Genomic DNA, 22,747 nt, shown 5'->3' with positions numbered 1-22,747 from the left:
AACGAGTAATATTAAATGTTCATAGCAGCTCTTCTACTGTTTAGTGACTTACCAGAACACCAACATATATATACTTTCAGACAATAAAAAGTGCTTTTCACTAGCTTTCTATTTACGAAGCCACACTGAAAAGAGCAAGCAACATAACCAAGTTGCTCAGTTGTTCCTTAGAAAATTAGCGTTTCTTTTAAAGAATTTTGTTTAGCAAGTCATAAAAAAAAATAACACATCATGCAATATTGAGAACATGAAATAATGTTGACTCATACTAAAACGATGAAGAAACATCATAACTGGGGAAATTAAGCATACTTTTCAGGTCTTTACGGGTTCTTCACACTATGGATGGATATAAAAGCAAGGAAAACACTTTTAGGAGGTACACTACATGAAAAACTACCTCAAAGCACTATTTCCTCAAGTGTTCATTTAGTCTCAGAGAGTCCATTATGAATATCAATAGCTCGCTCTTGAAATTATTTTCCAACCAAAAAAAAAAGGGTTTTTCAACATCTAAGAAACAAAAATCAAGTTCCATAAAGAAATAAATTAGATCTCTTGAGGTGGGGATTTTTATATCTTTCAAATTGCTTAGAAAAACAGAATGACAAAATAATTCAAAAAGTTTAATTCTCAGAATATCTACACTATAAGGAACCCTAAATTGGTGCTTCAAAGCACTGCATTTCTTGTCAACATTTTAATTTTCCATTGCAAACCAAACCCCAGTTTCTAACAACTACTCATTAAGTTGCAGATGCCAGCTAAAGCTCTCTGAAATTCATTTGGACAAATACAAACAGGATTTCCCCAAGACGCTTCAGAAAATACATACTTCTCTGTGCCATAATTGCATTTTATAAAGTCATTTGAGGAAAAAGGAGGATATATGTTCTACATCAAAAATAGAAAGGAATATAAATGGATTTCACTTTCACAGATGATCTAAATTTTGCAGACACATAAAAAAGAAAGAATTAGCCCAGGGGCTTCTCAAAATTCAAGTGTATTTGTTCTCCTACGCACTTTCAGCTACAAAGCAGGATCTCAAACTTGAAATAAAATCCAAATTAGAGATTCTTTTCTCTACTGCAGAGTATTGAATTGTGAAAGAAAAGCAACTGTCAAGCAACATTTTTCCCCCTTCAGCAATCTACTGTTTGAACTTCAAAATTCAACATGAAAAATATGGCATGAGTCACAAAATCCATAATGCTCACACTTCTGTAGGCAAATAATAATTCCCTATTAACTCCCCCCTTTAAAAATATAGGAAAAAAAATCAACATTCATGGGTGTTTGGGATAATTTCTGACTCTTTTGTGCTTATTCTAAACTACAGGATAATTTAGGTCCGAAAGGATCCTTGGATGTCATCTCTGATCAGTCTTCCAGTGCTTGTTCAACTAAGAGCTGCCTGGGTAAGTGTTGAATAAGTCCAAGGCTGCTTGTTTGCCGCTTCTGTGGTTTGTCAGAAAGGTCATTGTTTAGGATGTTTTCATTTAATGAAAATGCATCTCTGTTATTGTTGTTTAGTTGTTTCTTTCACATCTGTTCCTCCTCCTTCAAATAATTGTTTGCTGTCATATTGTGAAGCATCTTGCAGTTCTGTGCCTCTAGTTGTCATGGAACTGATTAGATGTTATAGATTTGTATAGCTTTTCATTACATTAGTTGTTAACTTACCGATACGCATGTTTCCACCTTAACAACTTCTCTAAAGTCATTAGAAACTTTTGGACTGGAATGGGATAAAAACAATCAAATTCACTGCGCAGAGTAGTGTGAACAGGGAATTATTTCAGCAGAGGAAGACTTGCTATATTTCTCATCAGAAAACTGCCCAGCAAATCTTCCCTGTTAATCTGATCTAAGCACCTACACTTGCACTCACACAACATACGAAACTTGAGCAGAATGATTCATGTCATGCCGAAAATACACCAAATACCCAACCTCTGCTCTTCATGATGAGCATGTCTGCTGAACCAGCAGAAATAAGCAGCCAAGGCAACACTGATCAGCAATTAAGGACTCCAAAGAAAAAGGCCAAATTCCAGCTGAAGTGCAAGACATATAGACCCCCCCGCAATTGACTTCTGCACAAACTATGTGTGGATAATTCTGTATATTTTCATGAGAAGTCATGAAAACCTGCCTTTTGTATTTTGCAATAGAAAAGAATATTAGAAAAATCATACCAGAAGGCACACAAACAACTCATAAAATATAGTAAAGAAAATTTGCTTCAGAAATTTCCATTTCTTTTTAAGCACTAAGTACATAGCTAGTGTCGTAATTAAGCAAGCAAGCAATGCAAACACATATTATACAGACATCCTTAGGTGGTGATCAAAATAAATTAAGTCTCTGAATATCTGGAGCCTTAAGTAGCCTACAGCCCATCTTTGCTACAACATAATAAGAATCTAAACTACTCTCTGAACCAGATGTTGTGCAGCAACACAGCATGAAAAAACTCAAAAAATAGCAATTAATTATTTCATCCATATCAGCCAGTTTTTGCTGTATATGGGCCAGTTTTGCCATTGCATTATCAAGGCACATTCACAATATGAAGTACATATTCATTGTTTACTCAGAGAGAAGAAAGACTTTCAGAATTCTTTTGTTTGTTTTTTTCTAAAGTAAGGAGAGATCATAGTTTGCATTACATCTCCTATGCGTGAGGTTAGCTGGCTCAGGAAATCCAACACAGGTAAGAAGTACATGCACTTTTCAGACAACAGGAGAGAAGCAGAAATACAAACAAGTGGCTGAAATTTCAGTATTGCAATTACAAACAACCAAAACAAACAACAAGCAAACCACCACAACTCACTAGCAAAGTTAAAAAACACAAGTCCTACAGATCTGAGAAAGACAAAAACATACTCACCCACCTCCAACAACACACTCTTCCCTCCCCCAAGGCAGGGATAGGAATATTGTTAAGGCAAGTGGGGTCACCTGTCCCCAGGGCTGGGGCTGCTGATGAAGTTCAGCTGCATCCTCCGTGACTCTGTGGGATGACACAGGCTGACATTTCCCTGTGGAACTGGAACTTTGTGTAACCACTGAAATCAGCAAAAGCCAGGTAAAAGCAGACAGAAAAAGCCAACAGATGTCCTCTGAGGTGTTGGTACTTATCAGCAAAGTTAATGACATTTGACCTTTCGGCAAAATGCTTGCTGAATTGAGTCACCCAAATGAGCAGAAACCTCCTTTCACAAAGCACAATGAGTTTTATTGCACTGTTTATTGATTTTTCAAGTTCAGTTCACCTATACACACAGCAACACAAGTGAAGACCTATACGCCCTTTAATACAGAATAAAGGTACAGACACATTAGTGTGTGGACACCTGAGAAGCAGCACAAATTCCACTCATGAACAGACAACTGCTGACCCCTCCAAAATTCAGCCCCACGATGACAAGAGCCTCTCACAGGACTGATGTTGTTGCTTGACGAGCCATCTCGTACACCAGTTAATGCTGAGCACCAAGTATTACATGATCAGAAACAAGCTCCATGACAAATCAGAAATCAATGAGATTTGTCCACACCTTCTGCTCCAGATGCTTTGCAAATTATAGCGAAAATGCATTATTTAAGATCTATAATGAAAATTCTCTTATCTTGCCCCTCTTAAGATTAAAAAAAAAAAAAAACCTGGAAATGCTGATTAGTTGGTGATTTCAGATCAATTTACAAGGAGTATGGAAAACACTCCAATAACACAAGAGCTGCATCGAAATTCACTAACAGGTGTGTCTAAAGCTTCTGGGTGCTTAATGACAAAAACTGCACACAGAACAGTTAAGGTTATGCAATTAAAATTTTGCACAGAAATGTTTGCATCTGCCAATGAAGGCAAATACTTCCCTAGAGTAAAATTGTAGCTGATCAAAGCGTGCAATTTTGCAGGGGACAGGTTTGTTGGGGATTTTTTTGTTCGGGTTGTCTGTGGGATTTTTTTAATAGAACAAAGGAATTATTCTGCATTTGCTAGGTAGAATTCACTATGGACTAAGAGAAGGTGCTTGTAACCTGAAAACACACACTTACTTAGATGAATATCACCCTTTTCCACCTGCCATTTGGATACAGCCTGTCAGTCACATACCCAGTCCTGCAATAAACCATCCCAGGCCACCTGCCAGGCATAAGACTCATTTCTAATTCAGCACATACAACATTTCCTATCCCAAAAACATTTCACGCTAGTACAATTTTACTTGCAAAAATTAATAAATATAAAACCACTCTTCTAGTTTATGTTGTATATAAAATGCTGGTGCCCATCGCAAGATAGTAGCTGAGGCATTTTTAAGTATAGTATCTTGATTGGCAGGCACCAGCAGAGAAGCACAGCTAAATTTATGCAGCAATCAATTACTAGACATCCACACAAGTTTTCGAGATAGCATAGAATAAGGTAAAAATTATTTTAAAGAGGAAATCAAACAGAAAATATTCATTCAATTAATGCAAATGAAATACCACTGCTTTCTATTCTTGGAAGATACCAAATGTAAAAGGCTACCCATACAAAATTTAGAAGGATAAAGCAAATACACATTTCTGCATATCTTGCTTCAAAATATAACTTTGTCGCACAAAGCTACATATCTGTAAAGTTCATGCACGGTTTGCATTTCATGTTAATCAAATTTCACTATCTCTTCTATCACAACTACCAGTTAAAAACAGAGAAAAAAATGATGTTTAGAAAAGGTGTTGCAGCACAGCCTGCTCTCAGATGTCAGACCCCCTTACCAGAGACAACTGTCTATCACCATGGTCAGTTTATTACGGTTTCCACATCTACATATTGAATACGATTGAGAACAAGGTCCACATCAATTAATATAGACATAGAACACTCTGATTTTCAAGCCTCTCTAGTACGAGTCTTTTTTTCCTCTAGAGACTTTCACCACCTACCTACCCACTAACTTGATTTCTTTTTAATCAAGAAAGGATGAGAGGAAGAAAAAGGGAGGTCACCCCCTCCCTTCCTTTGCCCGCCTACAAGAGAACCAATTTATTCACTACAAGAATTTCCAAAAACAAGTGGAGCTCACATATCAACAATGAAAAGATCAAGGGGAAGACAGCAAGAAGCATGACAAAAAGAATAAGCAAAGCCAAACACCATGGACATGATGGAGAGCAAGCCAGGCCCTGTGCAACAAACAGAGGGGAATTGGACCAAACTGAACTAATAGAAAGCAGCAAAGGCCCCCAGGAAACAGGAGACCCAACTTCTCAGCAGGACTGAAGGAACATGACATGGTTTCATAGCAGCAGAAATGCTAGAAACAGCTCCATTATCATCACCAAGCTCAGCATGGTGTACCTGTTTGGAGATGAGCAGGGAAAAACATCAGAAAGATGTAGTGAGTCCATATTCATGAGCTAGCCACTTATGACAAAATTATGTGTATCATTCCACATCTGAGGATGACAACCCCAGCTGAGTATCTACCAGATATTGGGCCCAATACAGTATGTACTGCTTTTAAACATACTAAAAGTAAGAAAAAACCCGCTGTGGTTAAGGTGTCCCAGTCGTCTTTCAGGATTTCAGACTCTCAGCTTTCCACGAGCTGAAAATCTCAGGGTCTAAACACTTGGCTCCTTCAGGTTTTCCCGGAGCTTGCATTTCACAGTCCCTAGGAACTGTGAGTCTTCATATCATGATAGCATATATATTTTTAAAACAATCTGTCCCTTTTGATCTTAGCTATGCCTTTGAACTGCCTACTCCTAAAAGAGAGGTTTCACATCCTGAAGTTGCTAAGAATCTTTTAATAAATAAACTGCATGGAGGGGATTTCTTTTTTTAGTCTTTTAAGTAACAGTTATAAGTCAAAGTTAATAATTTTACACTAACTACAAAGTTGATAAGAAGAGCTTTGTTATTTTTCAGGGATTTATTGGTCTGTCAAGTGCTGTATACTACGCTGTTTTTTAATTCTTCTCTCCCTTCTTGAGAGTTTGTTTTAATTCACTGAGTAGTAAAGGTAACTAAAATGTACTTGCAACAGAAACAAGCTTTAGAAAGGATATCTATGATGAATTTTTCATAGCAGAACTCTGTCATAGAAATACAGTTAAAGACACTCAAACGTAACTGAATTTTTTGACAAATTTAAAGTGGCAAGGGAAAAGTGGAGGAATTAGAAAACAGTTTGAAAGTGTTGTTTGTCCTTTCTGGGGTGGTCACAATGGACAAAGAATTAGAGCACCGCTCTGTTCTGAATGGAGACAATAGTCCCTGAAATCCCCTGGGAAATCCATATACATATAACTGCCTTCAAAAACTGAGATAATGACACTAGTTGCTCCACACTAATCTCACATTACAGTAAATCGGGTGTTTTCTATTCTAATTCTTTACATACATGCACTTTATTTACCTAAAATATTCTTGAAGGAATACACAACCTTCTGTAATGGGTGCATGACAATTCTTGCAGTTTTAATGTAATGAAATAATTACTCGTTCTGTGGAAACACTTTTTTTAGTCACTGTAGATGCTGATTCTGTGTAGGATCATAGAATGTCCTGAGTTGGAAGGGACGCACAAGGATCATCGTGTCCAGCTCCTGTCCCTGCATTGACAGCCCCACAGTTCACACTGTGTGTCTGAGGACGTCGTCCAGTCTCCTCTTGAACACTGTCAGGTTTGGGGCTGGGACACCTCCCTGGGGAGCCTGTTCCAGTGTCCAGCACCCTCTGGGTGAAGAATCTTTTCCTGATGTCCAACCTGACCCTCCCCTGGCACATCTTCCTGCCATTCCCTTGGGTTCTGTTATTGGTCACTAGAGATAAGAGTTTGGCACCTGCCCTTCCTCCTCTCCTTGTGATGAAGCTGCAGCCACCATGAGCTCTCCCCTCAGTCTCCTCTTCTCCAGGCTGAACAAACAGTGACTTTAATTGCTCCTCATACAACTTCCTCTCCAAACCCTTCACCAACTTCGTAGCCCTCTTTTGGACACTCTCCAGTAGCTTTATATCTTTTTTATCCCATGTTGCCCAGACCTGCACACAGTGCTCCAGGTGAGGCTGCATCAGTGTGGAGCAGAGCGGGACAATGCCCTCCCTGCCTGGCTGGTGCTGCTGTGCTGGACGCACCCAGGACACAGTTGTCCCTCTTGGCTGCCAGGGACACTGTTGGCTCATGTTCAACTTGCCATCAGATCCTTCTCTACAGAGCTGCTTTCCAGCACCAGTGAAGAACATGTTATCAGTCATGGACCAAACAGCCTTTGCTGTGCTCCAAGTTCAAACCTGTCTGAGGAGGATCCAGACCTTTTTATGTGTCCATTGCCATCATCACACGTTCCTTCTACAGCAGCAAACCTACTCGCCCCAATGTGTGGCAAACTGTGAAAAAACATTAAAGAGAACTGAAACATCAGCAAACTTCTTTTGGCCTACATACTGTACCCAAATTTCATTTTATTTATGGGTGCAGCAGAATTTGAGGTGGAGAATTCACTGCAAAAAATTCTTCTGAGGCCAGATCAATGGATTTGGAAACCAAAGAATATTCATGAATTGGAAGAAGGTGAAGACATAGGAAGCATACTGCAGCACCTGGTTTGCCAAAAAATAAAACCTTATTCTCCAAGTGAATTAAAATTAATTCAATCAACAATATTGTCAATCCAGTACATAAAGAATTTAAAAAAATCTGGCAATGAAATAGACGTTGGCATAGTCACCCCAACAAAATAGATGTAAGAGCTCCATAGACTTAATTTCTGCTCTAATCTGAAATCAAACTGAAATTTCTATTAAATGTTGTCACCTGTAGAGCAGGAACTAATTAACTGAAGTTCTCCTATGATGTGATGCTCTGGGAAATTGCAAAATGTTATATACTATACATTAAACATGCAGGGAAAAAAAAAAGATACTAGGCAATGCTCAAAAATCACAGCAAGAGATACTCCAGGTTAGGAAGGGGAAAAAAAGATCCTCAAAATGATAAGGATTCCTCAAGTGCTGGGACAGGTTTTCCCAGGAGGAATTTCTCTCTTGTGCAATCTCCATTTTGGAAACTCAGAATTTAACTGGACACTGCCTGGAGCAACCTGAGCAGCTTTCACACTGACCCAGCTTTGCAGATCGGGCAGGACCAGATGACCTCTGAAGGGCTCTTTAAGCCTAAATTTTCCAAGATTCCTTGAAATTATGCTGCACTACTGGTCGCTTATATTTAAAGCTACGGTCACTCTTACGTGTATATACAATTCCTAGAATTCTTATAAAAACCATCTACATATATTGGATCCAGCATGAATTGCCAAAGAAGATAACGTAGATAATGAAAGAGAATGTTTTTCATTTTAAACTGCATCTAGAGTTGCTTGCAATTGACTATTACAGATGAGTTTTATGGCTCCTACCAAAGCCGTTGCATTTGTAGCACCACCTTGCAATATCAATAAATAAAAAAAATAGTATATATTTTCAAGTGAATGTACTTTAGTATTTCAAGGTAAGATTAATGAGAAATATATGCATTTCTTTTGTTATGAATAACTTAATCAGCATATTGAATCTATTTAAAACTTATTTATGTGTCGGGAAAAAAATTGCTTTCCATCTCCTGTGGACTGCAACATTAATTGGGACTGAAGATGGAGTAGAAATATTTTATTAAATAGCCTATCATATAGAAAATTACAGTTTAGCATTGTATTTGATGTGCTAAGCTCTGGTTGATGTGTCTTGTTTAAGCACTAGTGAATTATAAACACATTGAAGCCTGTAGCTGGTATTACTTCTTCATTTAAAGAACCACTGATGTAAACATTTTGTTCTCAGCTTGTTTTTCCTGTATTCTGTTGGCCCTTGCTGAGCCAGTGCCAATAACAAGTTTTAGAAGCCTACATCACTCCATACTTCCCAGAGAAAAGTATTCATATTTTCTTAGTTTAATAAATGAAGCACTAGATTTTCTCACTAGCTTGGTTACATTTGTGTGTATTTCACCCCTTCGCTGCATGCTTAGTGTGATGGATACCAGAGGGAAACCCCTGCAGACTGAAATCATGTGTTTATACATAGAGCAGTTAGGACACAATCCATCTACTTTATATCCTTATTTTTATTGTGTCCAGGAGGAATAAAAGTCATAGGAGGGGAAAACACCATTGGTGCTTTTGTTCTGCACAACTTGAGGGAGAGGCAAGTTGTGGGCAACCTGAGCTGTGAGTGGGTCAGGCTCGTGTTACTCAAAGGAGAAGTCCTCCTACAAGAAATCAAGAATCTTATTATCTTCACATAAAAAAAAGGTAAGTATATACAAAACAAATTACTTCTACACTTAATTTCTGTTCAGTTTCCCAGTTGTATGCCGTGGAGAGACCCCAGGCAGTTGTGATTTTGCTTTGAAGCCTTGGCTGTTTTAAGATGAACATTTGTCTTGGATATTTTGGAAATTAGACTTACAGTTGCTTCTGCTTTGAAACATGACTTTGGAGGTTGCTAGCGGACTATTTTCTGAGAGGAGGTGGTTTTTTACTCCAGGATTATCCAGCTGCCTGAAGCTGGAGCCCTGGCTGGAGGCTGCAGCCAGCATGGCCCAGGGCAGGAGAGCAGCACCCAGGCCAAGGCTGTGTCCACCCTCACCCTGTGTCCTCAGCGGCACTTAGGGTCAGGGTGCTGTGGAAAACAGCAGTTTTCAGGACAGAGGTTTTGCTACTGAGACATCAATCGGGTTGTACAGCCCCGAGGCCCCTTCATGAGCATGGATGCAGCACACTTAGCTCGTGCTGACAGCAGAAACTTCTCAGGGGTGGAGTTCAGCACGCAATTTTCTTCATTAAGAAATTATTCTTTTTTTCTCCAATGTTCCTCAAGGACCAAAGGATTCATTTACAGGAGCTTATTGTCCATTGATAGTATTAAAACTTCTTTCGAATCCCTGCATTGAAATGCAAATTCTTTATACAGAAAATGAATCTGAGGGAGGTTGGACTGGTAAAAGGAATGGTCCCAGATAACCGGTGAGACACATGACAAGTACATCTCATATGATTTAAGGAGACTGTAGGGATATTCTGAAACCTGAGATCTTTAGAAAGGAGTTTTCATATTCATTTGCTCTTCAAATACCTGATCTTGCTGCCCCCACTTCTCCAAGTTTGTAGAAGTTTCAACCCCCAGCAATGATCACACTCCATTGTTGACTTATTGTTTTGTCTGTCACTTGTGTGTCTAGACTCCATCTTGAATAGCTTGAATTCATCCTCTCCAAACCTGTGGTGTAAAGCAAATGACTTCTGAAGGGAGATGGTGCTGTGCCTTCTGCCTTCCACTGGGAATGTGCAATCATATGTTTTTACCAAAAGCAGCTCCTCAGAGATTTTCTTCTTCAGCCAATGGAGAATTTGCTCCTGATCGCATTAGCTTTAGCTGTTTAGAGAGGAAAAAGGGGGAAAACAAGCACAGACATCTCACAGCCTCAACTGTAAAACACCGTATCTGTCATGTCTGAATCCCAGAATTCCCAAATCTTTCCTACCACCTGTGCCCTAGCAGCAATTAGGTGTCACAGCCACCCTCTTAACTAATCCATTCAAGAACTGTCTCTTCCCCCTACCTTGAGTACATCAACTACCTGCATCCCCTTTCTGGGAGTTTCTCTTCTGTCTTCTCTTTTTTTTAATGCCCTCCAGTCCATCACTGGAAGAGAAATTGTTAAGCAAACAGTTCTGCTGCTCTTCTGCCTAATCATTTCCAGCTTTTCTAAGTAAATATCAAACAAATACTGCTAACACATTCTTTAATGTACTTTCTGCAGTCTCAAGCAGCCATCTCAGCAAAACCCCAAGTCACTTTTGTTTTGCATCAAGTAGGACTTCCAGTGATTCGCTTTTGATTCATATCAAGCCCTGATGAGATAATATTAGATAATAGTATCGTTTATTATTTGCTAATAATATTTTTAGTCTCTATTGGCACCTTCACTTCTTTTAATCAGGTCACTTGGGACAAATGTGGTTCTCTATGGGCTGGTTGGCTCAAGTAGTAAATAAATGACATCTGATGTAAATTGTGAAAGCAATTAAAGCTGTAGTGGCTTGCAGCATTCAGGTTTCCAACGCAGTGAACCCAAGCGCAGGTCTGGATGATGATTTCCAAATGCAATAAAAGTCTCTGCTACAGAAAAATGTTTGCCAAAGAAGAGCAGTGTTGACAGCAGGAGGTCACGCTTCGCCACCTCTCCACCAGTCTGATTACCCTGTAAAACCTGTCTCCGGCCTTTCGCTTATTGACTCTTTGCATTATCACAATTAAATCTAAGCTTTCTGGGTCAGAAGGGCGGATCTTAACTTCGAATTTATAAATGTCACTATAGCAGCAGGTGCAGTACAATACGAAAAGTACCAACAGCAGTAGGAGAAATGACAGAGAGAAACATTCCCTGTCCCCCCAAACACTCATCGGTTGCCATTCTTTTATATATTTAGCACCATATACAGGTGATTGCTGTGCTCTTTTTACTATTAGCTTTTTTTTGCACAGCTTTCACGGTAGGATCTGCAAGGTTCAGACGTGCACGGAGTGTCTCTCGGGTCTGATCCTGGCTCATGTCTGGCATCCCAGACAATTTTGCTTAAATCTACTGAGCATCCTGCGGACACAATTTTCACACCCAACCTCGCAAAAGCTGGCACTTAGGTGAGAAAGCATCAGTCACAGTGTGCACAGTGCCAGGCTAAGCACAGCCAGATAGAAACAGAAAACATAAATGATGCTAAAATAAAGACAGAAACAGTGACTTTGATGTTTTGGGGATGATTCTGAGGCAATCACGGCTCTGCAGGCAGCTTCTCCTGATGTTATTTAACTTCAGCATGCAGACGTTCTCACTGGGGCAAAAACCACTCCATCGTGTCACAGGCTCAGCTCTTCCTCAGGAAGGGTATGCAGAAAATCATTTATACTCTTGCACAGAGCAAGATTGTGCCAAGAGAACAATATCTGTTTCCTCTGAAAAGCATTTCTGTGTGTGTTGGTACTGTCAGAGACGTTGGATGAGGAATATGGTTCATATGCTTATCAATAACAGGTGTTACAGCCACACTTTTGGAGTCTAATCCTAAATGCAGTAAAATCCATGAGGGTTTCAGTGGACATAAATCAAGAAAAATAAACTGAGAGTATAAATGTATCATAGTTCTTTTGGAGGGTTAAACTAACAGTGTTAATCTCCGATGCTGATGTGTTTATATACTCAAACATGCATGTAAATAATAGAAATAAACCAACATAAAACAACTCCTTGCATAAACATAATATTTTTATATTGTCTGAATGAGATATAAGATCACAAAAGTTAGATAAAAGTTTATATCCTTCTATTCCACCCTAATAAATCATCTTGGTTTTCAGTCAGTCATCCTTTTGGTGACACCACTGACTTCTTAAACTCATAAACGTGCTGTAAGAACAACTGCGGTTTGGACAACACATTGCCTCAGATTTTTTTTTTTTTTATCATCACTGTCACCTATGGGAGAGTAAAAAGAAATAAAAAACCAGAGATAAACTGGTAGTGAGGACAATGTGACATCACTTTATCATGTTTATAGACTTTCTCTCTGTTGGACTACCATTATAGTAATTGATTTGGGGTGTACACTGCAGAATAAACAACAGGGACTCATAAAAAGTAACCTGACGGCAAAGCACAATTCCGTTAGCATTTCTCTTTTTCCTGCTTGGCACTTTCCACTCTCAAGGAGGAAAATTTGCAGTAGTGATATATAAACTTTAATACCTTAAGGCCTAAGCATTTGCCCAAGACTCTGCAAAACAATTCTGAAAAGCAGGAAAAATAGCACTGATCATACAAATCTTTTATCTGTGACATCTTTCTGCTGCTCATCCCCCAAAGGTCCATTTACAGAGAGGACGAATTGTTGTCTGTTATTCTTGTTCTTTTGACATCAGCGAAATAAGAAGCAGACCAGACCATATATTCAGGCTTTGAAGCATGCAATGACACATTCACACTACATGTTTAACATTCCAGAGGCACACACGGACACGACACATGGAGCAAGCCCTCGATTTGTGTTGCAATGCACTGACCTGGGATGAGGCCACGAGCACCCTCTGATGCTGCCATCCTTTTTGGCCGGTACATCTGTCCACCCCCTCAACAGCAGCATGAAGCTTTGATAAGTGATAATGGAAGAAGAAAAGAAAACAAAATTGGATACTTATATTGAACACAGTGAACAATAGACTTCAGTTTGACACATAGAATGGTTCCCATCAACACAAAATCAGAGAAATACCAGAAAGGCCTTTCTAAATTGCTTTTTTTCCTTATTTGCAGGTACTTGCACCGGTCAAAAACCCATCTTTGTCAAGGAAATACATCTGCTTTCATCTGTTGCCTTCAGAAATAACTTGCTCTAGTATGAACGCAAGATGTGTATTCCAGGAGCTGAAAAGTTTCGTGCTCTGTTTAGCATGCAGAGAACAGCACTGATAAGACACTCACTTATCTGACCCATCCCTAAATGGAGGACCTTCGTTATGTGTCCTATCAACATCTCTGTGGAAAAGCAAGACCTTTACACTAGATATCGGGATGATTAAGTCATCTTCAGGAATAGTAATGTCTAAAAGTGATGTACCAATGTTTAGGGTTTGAGCATCATTTAGAGAGACAAATAACAGGTGTGATATTGGGGAAAGGTCAAGAAGCAGTTTAGATTTAAAATTTAATGAAAACCCATTCGTGTTCGACAGAAAGCTATAACCTGTATTATTTTCTGGAACTCAAAAGTAGTACCAGTCAGTTGGCCTTTTGCAAATCAGGGGTTATAAAGCACTATATAAACCAGCTGAGACCTCCTTTTAAATGTCATACTGAAATCCTCATGTGATCAGCAAGGCAGGAGTAAGATTAAGAGTACAGTACTGAAATTAGATGCTTTGTCTTGTTAACAGCTGTTTGCATAATGGTCTGCTGATTTAAAGGCATCTGTTCTTCTGCAGCCGGTCATCTACCACTAATACTCGCTATATTAGAAATCAAGCCTCCTTTGTACACAGAGTTTGCGTGTCCCTCATTTTTGTTGCTTATTTCAGTGTTGCTATCTGATGTACTACAGAAAGCACACTGAAATTCTGATCACATACACTGGAACAACACGAAGCAGCGACCATTTTTCACTTTCTGATCAGTGCAGTCTAATGCATCTCAATAAACTATTTGCATGATAAGCAGACATCTGTATGAAATTGTTAGCATCCAGTTAGCTAATGTGCTACTTTTGTGGTATATCAAATGCTGAATCTTGTGTTTCGTTTTACAAAGATGAAGCTGGTGCAGTAGATCTGTTAAAAAATTGATTGTTATTAATATTCACCCTATTTAGACAAAGGAAAAAAAATGAATGGAAAAATCCTTAGTTTGTTTTTAAAAGATTACGCAAATGCTCTCAGATCATAGTGTATAGTTTTATCTTTCAATTCCCTCCGTGTTACTGTATATCTTAGAATTGTTAATCTGTTTATTGTTATGTGTTTGTTTGATCATGTTCTGCTAGCTGAGAGCTCCTGCTTAATTTATGGGGCTTCAGTCAGAATTAGGGTCCCAGCTCACCACATGTGTGTCCTGAGCCCTTCAGGTCTTGTTCTGGTGAGTAAAAATCACCTGGGAAAAGACTTGAATTAACAGGGACCTGAAAAGAGCTCCAGCCACTGACTTGTATTTAATCCGTAGAGGAAATGTGTTTCTCTCTAGCATGTCTGCATTTTAAACCTTTGCCTTCAAAACTTTAATTAACCTTGATAGAAGCTTAATGGCTGAATCTGTACATGCTGAGATTAGAGTGTAACAACAGGCGGTTGTTGCAGTTTTCTGGGGAGAGCAAGCTCCGCAGCTTCACTTGAAATGCTGCCCGTGGAAGCAATGACAACACACCCTGCAAACTGCCCATGCTGCATACCCAATTTCCCTTAATTTAATCTCTGAGATAACTGACACTAAAAGTCAGGACACATCACAGAGAAAAAACAAAAAAAATACAATAGCCATTATCAATGATGAAAGTGTTTTTCTACTTGTTGTTCAGGAGGAGACGCACTAAAATGAATAAACATTTTTCCCACTGAGAAGACGGTCAAAAATAACGAGCATGAGGTACAGAGGCTTTTTTTTCCCATCAACCGTGTTATTGCTGAAGTGTAATTTGGCTCCAGGACTTTCTCCACTGGCATTTGAAAAGCTGCCTTTCAGAGATGCCTCATGGCTGCATATTTTGCGCGAGCACACTTTGCTGCCATTAGGTCTTCATATATCTCCGTGCTGTCCACACAGACATTTTGAAAGCATTCCATGTTTTCCAATTTGTTTTTAAGATTTTCCAGTGAGATATAATCCTAAATGAAAACTCCACTAAAAACCTAGTTATTGCTAAGTTGCTTTCATGAGTTTTTTACACTCTAACAAGCATAGCACATCGTTCATATGAACTTTGCAGTCTGAAATCAGTTTATAATTTGCTGTATGTAATCATAGTCAATGTTTGACTTCAGAAGAATTTTGTACAACATTCTCTGTGATTTATATAAAGTTCCGCTAATTCCCATCAACATAAAGACAAAACCATCAAAACTAATTTCTGTCCTGCACCAAGGTAAGATACAAACTACACTGAAATCAGTGGTGAGGGATAGGAATGAGATTACAATGAAATAAAAGTGTTTTGCTACATGTGGAGAACGTAAGAACTATCTGTGATGTTTTTAAAGGTAAAGCAGATTACTTGACACAGGTGATCTGTTTGTATTAATAGCAGTCCAGAGATTTATGTCTTAGTAAGGAAGTTGGACATTTAATGTAGGTCACTAGACATTTCTGGCTTGATTTCTAGGACAAATTAACTGTCAAAAGGTGTTTTTTATTTGCTGTCTCATATTATTTTGAGAGAGTATGCTGAGAAAAAAAAAAAAAATCAGATGTACAACAACATTTGCAGAGCATTCAGAACCTGAGTTTGAAAGAGAGACGTGCAGACCCCAGTAACTGTGATGAGGGACCTGCCGGGGGTACAGGAGGTACCTGCACCTAAAAGCTGCCAATGCCGGCTGGATGGATTTAGATACCATCACATCATGTCTAACATGAAAAAAGGATGTTCTGCAAACTTGAAAACATATGTTGGCAGCTCAAAGGGTAACTCCCATTGGAATCCCACCTCCTTGAGGTAGAGGATTCCCTTTATTAAAAAATAAGCTTCTTGCAAGGCTTCAAGAGTTTCACCACAGCTCCCTTCTGCCTCCCATTCATCTTTTCCTGTGGAAAAAAACCTGATTTACAGCACTCATCACCTCACAGTCCCTTCCACCACCTCATCTGAAGGCACCTTAAAGCTGCTAAATACTTATCATGGGTCACAATTATGCAACACAGCTAAGAAAGGGGGAATCGATCATACAACAACAGTCTGGTTTTTGATCACTACCCCACACCGAGCCTTATACAATATATAGACCCCTTTCTATATAGTCAATTCTTTCATAGTGATTTTTGAGTCTATAACATGTGCTCACAGAAGTCTGGACTGAATCTTTACTTTGTATGCTTACTCAGCAGCAACAGAAAGTAAGTTATTTATTTCATATTTTCATGGAAACAGCTACAGCCATTTCGGTGGAAATCTCTATTGAATAAGACCTGAAGCTGGATCATTTCTTCATTACTCAGGTTAGACTACTTGTTCTGCACCACTGTTCATCAGATAAAAAGACCTGTCTGTTCTGTTTTGAAGGCAGAGCGAATGATACTGCATTTTACAGTCAAACTGTGTTGCTTTTTAAAATGTAAAAGTTAAAAGCAAATAGTTCCATTATTAAAAAAAAAAAAATAAAATCACCTTTACCAAAGCCTTAATACTATGAAAGTAGAAGCAGTTTGGGTGTCTTCAAATAAGGGTGCAACCAAAATAACCTAATGCTACCTGTCTGCTTCCTTCCCCTCGTGTTAGGTTGCAAAATCATTTTCACTAAGTGCATTTGGCAAATTAAAGTTCTTTCAGAAGGTGATAAGAGACAAAGCTCTGCTAATAATTTTAATACAGCATAAACCTTTGTGTAACTGGATGAAGAATTTGCAGAATATAAAAATGTACAAATCATCAAAAATAAAGCAGCTGTGAAATATAGACACTAGCTATGCATGCAGCCCTTAAATTTTGCACAATGGTTTTCATACAATTCAACCTCCCCTTTTATATTATTACTAAACACAGCATTTTAACAAAAAAATAGTTCGTGTTTGACACCGATTGTCATGGTTTAACCCCAACCAGCAACTAAGCACCACACAGCCGCTCGCTCATTCTCCCCCAGCGGGACTGGGAGAGAGTCAGAAGAATAAAAGTGTGAAAATTCATGATTCAAATAAAGACAGTTTAATAGGTAAAGCAAAAGCTGCACATGCAAGAAAAGCAACAAGGAATTCATTCATTACTTTTCCATTGGCAAGCAGGTGTTCAGCAACCTCCAGGAATGCAGGGCTCCATCACATGCAACTGTTACTTGGGAAGACAAACACCATCATTCTGAACATCCCCCACTTCCCTTCTTCTTGCCCCAGCTTTCATTGCTGAGCATGATGCTATATGGTATGGAATGTCTCTTCGTCCAGCTGGCGTCAGCTGTCCTGGTTGTGTCCCCTCCCAAGTTCTTGTGCACCCCCCAGCCCACTCACTGGTGGGTGGTGTGAGAAGCAGAAAAGGCCTTGAAGCTGTGTAAGCTCTGCCCAGAAATAACTAACACACCCCTGTATTATCAACACACTTTTCAGCACAAATCCCAAACACTGCCCCATACTAGCTACTAGGAAGAAAACTAACTCGATAGAGTCAAAACCAGCACACCAGTTCATTCCATTTCTAAGTAAGAAATGTTATTTCGAGTCTCTTTGAAGCTCTAAGCAAGTTATTATAATGTTAACATGCCAAATTTGATGATTTAACCTATTAATAAACCAATTTCATTGGCTGGCAAAGATAAGTTGAAGATATAAATACAGTTCTTTTCTAATCAACATAAATATTGTGTAATTGTAGATAGAAATCTTAAGAACATAGCCTACAACCATCTGACAGAATATTTCACAGCTTAACTCTCTCATTAAACAGAACGATTTACGTCACTGTATGGAGGAAAGATCCCTGGATTTTTAACACAAGTCTGATTTGACTTTCACCAGTTATGCTTTCGCCCTCTACTACTTTCTGAAGAACACAGCAAACCTCCTACTGCCCGAACCAACTGATGTGTCTCATTAGATACATCCACATCAGCATTTTAGTTCACATCAGGACTATAACATTAACGTGAACCTCTGAATCACCTGCCGTCATGCTGCGTAGTTGACATAGAAGTGTCACCTCCAAACATAACAGCTGCATTCAATTGGGATGAAACTAAATAATGGTATTTCTTCAAAGGAGGCACGTACTGTCCCCAACTGCTGATGAGAATTCACTTCATAGGACCAGGTAAAGATAATCCAAAATACAGTACCTGAAGTGCACTTGGAGTGGATGAAGTCACGCCAGCGTTGGCGTGAGAATCTGCACTCCTGCTTTGACAGGTGCTTGTATCGAAGCTTCAGAGGCGCATAAGCAGTTTCATACTGGACCTCAGGAGCGATCCACTCAAAGCCTCTTATTGCAGATATGGACCTCCCTGTGCCTGTGACATCCTTAATGATGACTGCTACACCCAAGTGTAGTACATCCATTGATGGGAAGGCAGAGGAGAGGGTGCCAGTGCATACGTTTGTCCAGCATTAGTACACATCACAATTTTGGGGGAAAACAGGTAAAAAAATTACATGGAAAAAGGAGGAGGAATATTTGTTCCAAGTTTTACCAACTCTAATTCAAGACAAGTGCCTGTAGGAGCTCTCAGTAACAGAAAGCAAGCAATGAATATGTTTCTTAGCTGAATGCACTGGAATCCGTAATGCACAGACTGTAAGATCAAGAGTTGGTTGTGGGAGGTATATTTAGACAAGTCTGAAGCAAAGAATTTACTTGATAATTTAGAACAAGATGATTAGAAAGTACAACAGAGCTTGGAAACTGAGAAGAATTTGTGAGGTCATGTAAACATTCATTATTTCCCTTGATGATTAACTTCTTGCAAAAGCTGACTGTGAATACCAAGGCACCTACATAAATGTGAAAAAATACATATTGAGTTGTTTTGTTTATTTAGTTTGTTTGTGTTGGTTTTGTTTTTGTTTTTTTTTCACAAGCACTGAGTAATTTGGTAATAAAACAGTAATACATAGGGGAAAATAAATTCATCTTCCTTTGCTCATTGATAACTATAAATTTGCACTGATGAAAAAAATTGTTCCCTAGTGAAAAAAAAACCCTCTAATAACATGGTAGCTGACAAGTAAATGTACATCCTCTGGGTTTAAAATGCAATTTAATAAAAAGAAAAAAAAAATGGTTGGAGAGACTTAATTGTCATTTGAACTACATTATTAACATTTACCATGCAATTGATTGAACAGTATAGTGACACGCTGTTCTCTGAAATCCTTTCCTTAGGACTCTCCCATGGTTATGAACTCTGATCTGCAGACCATAGTTCAGCAAACTTTTTGATGTCTATGTTTCCATTATCAATGAAAAGACTGTGTAAAAGGTGGTAGAATGATTAGAGTCAAGATGGTGAGAATATCAGGGTGAGAGATGAGGGATTTGAACTAGAACATCTAACTTTCCTGGCCACTGAAGTAAAAAAACCCCATGATCTCCAGCTCTCACCCTCTTCACTCTTGCTAGAAGTGTCAAATGGAAACAAAGTATTGCCTTCATATTTCCAACTTCATTTCACATGGACAAGAGAAACCCAAAAGCTTCACTTCAGGTCAAAAGCAAACAGACATAAAGAAATAAACAAAATATGACCATGTTGCCAGAATGTTCAAAGGTGTTTAACTCAGTGGGAGCATCCAAACAACAGAGGAAGTTTTGAAATACTGCACAAATAATTTCACCCTATCTAAGAAATCACTTTTTACTGCAAGCTGTAGAGTTTGTCCATTAGGTTTTGGATGATCAAAAGCACGACATTTCTGGTTATGTGTATATTTTAGACTTCCACACGTCTTCTCTCTTCTCCTCTATTTGTTCCTTTCCCTTCCCATGCCAGAACTCAGCTCAAAAGAAAAAACAAATTATCAATTATAGCATCAAACCCAAGAAAGCCTGGTTGCCTTGGGATCTGAATTTGAAAACTATTTGACCTCTGAGTACAATAAGGTGCAAACTCCCATTTAACCTCTTCTACTTTTGGGACACTTAGAGAATTCTGAAGAGATTTTGGGGAAAGAGGTATCAAGGCCCTATGAACATTTTTAGACTTTTCCTGCTATATCAGCTGATTATTTTCCTGACACTTAGAGAAGCTTTGAATATCTGAGTCCTTGACTTCTCCAACAAATCGTCTGAAATGGGGCAACAGGACTTCAGTATTCTTCAGTAGATACATACAGAGATGCAAAAGCGTACTTCACAAAAACAGCTAACTACCTGGCAATATACAATATTTTGTCTATTTTTCAATAAGAAAAATAAATACTTTCATGTCTTTAAACACTTTGGATGAAAATTAATAAATTTGAAAAAAAAAAAAATTCTTCACTTTCCTTTTTCTTTTTTTAATCTTAAGAAATGACCAAGTAACAAAGGTAATTTCAAAGAAAACAGTTCTGCACTACCTATCTCATGAAACAGGAGCACAAATATTTAATGAGATGGAAACACAGATTTAAAACTTGAACAAATGAATAAAGTATGTTTAAAGTCTATAGATTATCTGTGAGGTAAAAATGTTCAGTGGAATGGAACCAAGATTTATTCTGGTATTTACAAACAGATATTCTTTTGCATTCAATTAAACTACTAAGTAAAATCAGAATATTCATAGTTATAATAGAAAATTCTCTTTTTTCCCCCAAGAATTTAGCTCAAATTGAAATTTCTGGTGATAAAAGGCAAGCAAGAGCTTTGGAAATAGTATTAAATCTTATTTCAAGGTTCAAACAAATCTTTGACAACTGATACCAGAGGATTATCTAAAAATGTAGGAATTTCCACAGAGAAATACTATATAAAAATCTGTTGTCCTGTTCTTTGAAGTATCTGATTATGACCTTTTGTAATTGACAGTAGTTTGTGACAATAAAGGATGCTGAAAGTATAATCCATAGTAGCTCTCTGCTCCTTCAAATAGCATTCCCTCCCCGCAGTGGGTCCATTAAATATAACCTTGAAAAAAATCAAAGGTATTTTTACAAAATTCCTCATCCTGCCAGTGCTGCTGGCCCAGATCATCTGACCAAGACATTAATTTTTGTGAAATGCCTGATGTGTGCATTGGGAAATTGTATAGAATATCTCCACAGCTGTGCATGTTCTCTCTGATAACATGCTGTCATCCTTTTGTGAGCATTTGTACTACAAAAATACAGCTATTTTTATATCTAGAACTCAGAGGAAAACAGGGATAAATATAACAGATGTAATGCTTATTTCCCAATATATAATCAAGATGGGCTGTTATTATAATTGTCACAGATTCTCTTCAAAAATATTTCACATTCCGTCCCAAGCACTATAGACTCTGAAGTGCTGACAGGATAAAACTTAATTATTAGCGTTGCAGAATGGCACATAAACCAAGACAAGCTCAGCCCTCCTAACATGCCATTTGGGGTGTAGAAATAGCAAATTTGTGGGGGACTACGGTGGGTCCGTGGATTCCCTGACAGAGGGCATGGGAACAGAAATTAGCCTTGAAGATATGAAGGCCTACCCGTGAGAAAGATGGGAGTAAAGGAGTATCCGGAGATGCTAAGGATGTACCCGTGAGAGAGAAGGGAGTAGAAGAGTAACACTGATGATAGCAAAATTAGCCAATGAGATGTTACTGTTGGAACTTGTAACCAATAGTGAAGAGACACATTAATTGGTAAAACTGTATAAAAATGCACTTGTGGCAATAAATGGCATCTACTACTTTCATCCTGGAAGAACTTGGTCCATGTCGTTTGTCCGTCTCAACCACGACACAAATTCCAGGTACTTTAACTGCTACAAAAAGTAAAAGTTGTTGTATCAGAAAGGGAAGAGTGCATGAATTACCGGTGAGCCTGTATACTCTTCAACTGCGTGATTTCTTCCTCACTGGTATGTGCAACACATGGTAATTTCCCATACTTTCACCACTTCCTTTGCTTAATTAACATGAAAAAGATGTTCGTTTCCGTTATTGAGAGTATTCTTTGCTTCTATAGATGAGACTGTAATTAAAGAGACTGCAAGAAAGGAGAAAAACAAGATGAGTCCTAAATTAATGAGATATTACAGATATTATGGATTAGAGCTGTTCAACCTTACCATATAGAATAATAGCAGGAAGACAATGTCTACAGTCTTCTACTCACATTTAAACCATTTTTAATTAAAAGAAACACTCTGAGTGGAGAAGAGGCTTTTCTTTTATTCCCTCTCCAGTAACCTATGATTTGGGGATTTTTGTTTCCTTTTTCTGCTCAAGATGACACAAAGGACGTTTGCCTAGCAATGCAATTGGAGGTGACAGGAGAAAGCTGGCACTCAAAATTACTGGGTTTGACTTTTTACTGCATTTCATTGTAAC

At 38.5% G+C, this 22,747-nt stretch overlaps 1 long non-coding RNA gene across 1 annotated transcript; it reads right to left on the bottom strand.

Annotated features, from left to right (window-relative positions):
• Window positions 1–3,290: 3,290 nt before the first annotated feature.
• LOC139828065 (uncharacterized) lies at window positions 3,291–22,406 on the bottom strand. Its single transcript, XR_011739245.1, has 3 exons — window positions 22,231–22,406; window positions 13,127–13,210; window positions 3,291–10,441 (listed from the first exon to the last, which is right to left on the bottom strand). It is a non-coding gene; the product is annotated as an uncharacterized lncRNA (long non-coding RNA).
• Window positions 22,407–22,747: the final 341 nt, after the last annotated feature.

Source organism: Patagioenas fasciata, chromosome 5 (assembly GCF_037038585.1).
Source record: "Patagioenas fasciata isolate bPatFas1 chromosome 5, bPatFas1.hap1, whole genome shotgun sequence".
In the NCBI taxonomy this organism is placed as follows: domain Eukaryota; kingdom Metazoa; phylum Chordata; class Aves; order Columbiformes; family Columbidae; genus Patagioenas; species Patagioenas fasciata.
The sequence above is the reverse complement of the archived record's forward strand: the minus strand, read 5'-3'. Positions and strand labels throughout refer to the sequence as shown.